This window comes from Notothenia coriiceps, unplaced genomic scaffold, assembly GCF_000735185.1.
Source record: "Notothenia coriiceps isolate Sejong01 unplaced genomic scaffold, NC01 NC01_scaffold00029186, whole genome shotgun sequence".
In the NCBI taxonomy this organism is placed as follows: domain Eukaryota; kingdom Metazoa; phylum Chordata; class Actinopteri; order Perciformes; family Nototheniidae; genus Notothenia; species Notothenia coriiceps.
Genome location: NW_011361887.1, coordinates 94,460 through 96,606, shown reverse-complemented (window position 1 = coordinate 96,606; position 2,147 = coordinate 94,460). Strand labels below are relative to the sequence as shown.

At 39.5% G+C, this 2,147-nt stretch overlaps 1 protein-coding gene across 2 annotated transcripts in view; it reads right to left on the bottom strand.

Moving 5' to 3' along the window:
• Positions 1-2,147, bottom strand: part of samd12 (sterile alpha motif domain containing 12) — a 90,642-nt gene that overhangs the window by 2,268 nt on the left and 86,227 nt on the right. The window lies entirely within an intron of this gene.

The following is a 2,147-nucleotide window of genomic DNA, read 5'->3' as shown; positions in this document are numbered from 1 at the left end:
GTCCGTCAGGAACTGAATTTCAAAATAAAAATAACCGGAAACAGACGTAGGCCTCTAGGAGTTTAGGATGGCCGAAGACACTAAACTACTCATAATCCCCAGCTATCATTTAGGACTACAGTCCCCGTGATTAATCTTCAAGCTCCGGGATTGGATGTTGGAGTGGCAGGGCGCCAAGGTTAGCCTAGCATCAAACAGCTGTTTGAAATGGAACTAAACCACGCCAGACTATCCAAAACTGGAATCGAACGCCCCCCCCAGAACTACACATGCTGGCTATTGTGTTTCGCAAAATGTTCAATGGGACGTCTCTACTGAACGTTTTCGTTTTTCCCACAATTAGAAGTTGCCATGCACGTTGGTATTATCAAATGTAAAACATATAATTAATAAATGGGTGAAAATCGCTTGTGTCCATAATGCGCAGCATTAATATATACCTACATGACAGCTCATTGTTACTTTGTAATTCTACTCCACTACAATTCAGAGGTTAACCTGGTATTTTTACTCCACTACACTTATTTGAGTTACTTTGCAGATTCTGATTAATGATGTGAAATATAAACAACCCTTAAATCAGACTTTAGTTACACTTGAGTAAAATTCAGGGAAGGTGATTGTCAAGTGCCAACAATCAGGAGAGATAGTTGGTGCTTGAGAAGACTAAACATTTATCTGCAGATCTCTATAAAGTATATTAATTACTCTTTATTCTCTAGTAATAGTTAATTTATTCTCTACTAATAGTTAATTATTCAGGAGCCCAGACACACTCACAACTATAAATGAACCAAAAACAAATAAATAAACAAGTTTCAATGTTTTTCATATTGGATATGGTATGTTATTGATTATGGCCATGTTCTTATGATTTTATGATTATTGAAATGTATACAGTTCTGTTTCATATAGGTGTTTCCATAGATCTATTCTCCTTATTTTCCCCTCAAAGTGCACCAGATTGATGCATTTAACTCCCAAATGAAAAAAAAATCGGGGAGCATTCCCCCGGACCCCCCTAGAGGATTTGAGGTCCACCCCCACTTAAAATATGTTCACATGAATAGATTCCTAAATAGATTTTCACATTTAAATAGTGACCCCTGTCCATATGTTTATTTTGGGGTAGTAGATTTAAACTATAGGGCTATCACTATGGGCAGCAATGCTGTAAATATTGACAAATAAATCCATATAGTGGCCTGGCTGGGTGTATAATTCCCGGCCTGACTTATTGTCCCAGTCCGGCCCTGGTTTGGGCTCCTATTTAAACGTGTGTTTCATGCTTTATTGCTCAAAAAACACGATTGTTCTTCTCTGTCCAAAACTCGGCGTTTAAGCGCTGGTCTCTTTCGGCCTACATTCAAAATGTTGCTACATCTTTTGCATATGCACTTTCTGCGTCTCTGCACATGTATTGCAACTACAGTATAGGGAATGAATGTAACGGTACGTCCACACAGCAGCGTTAAAGAAATCTTCCAACGCTTCTGCCTGTCACTACCCGATCTGCAGCTCTGCCCGATCTGCAGTGCACAAGTGCNGAAATGGATCGAAACCACGCCAGACTATCCAAAACTGGAATCAAACGCCCTCCCACCCATAGAACATTTTGCGAAACACAATAGCCAGCATGTGTAGTTCTGGGAGGGCGTTTGATTCCAGTTTTGGATAGTCTGGCGTGGTTTCGATCCATTTCAAACAGCTGTTTGACGCTCGGCGTAACCTTGGCGCACTGCCACTCCAACATCCAATCCCAGCGCTGGAAGATTAATCACGAGGACAGTAGTCCTAAACGATAGCTGGGGATTATGGGTAGTGTAGTGTCTTTGGCCATCCTAAACTCAGAAATGTTTTTCGGATTTGTATATCGAAATGTCCCTTATAGACCTACGTTTGTTTCCGGTTATTTTATTTTGAAATTCCGTTCCTGACGGACGCCAAAAAAGTCCAAGATTATGGAATCAAACAAATAAATAAAAACAAGGATAATTGTGCGTTATTGGTGGAGTAAATAACAGTGTGTTATTAAGAAAAGAATAACAAATTAGAAGGAAAAAAAGATTTAAAAAAATACAGATTTCAGTATTCTGAGGCTCTGAGCCCCATTTATTTTCCTCACAGACGACAAAAAAAGTCCGACA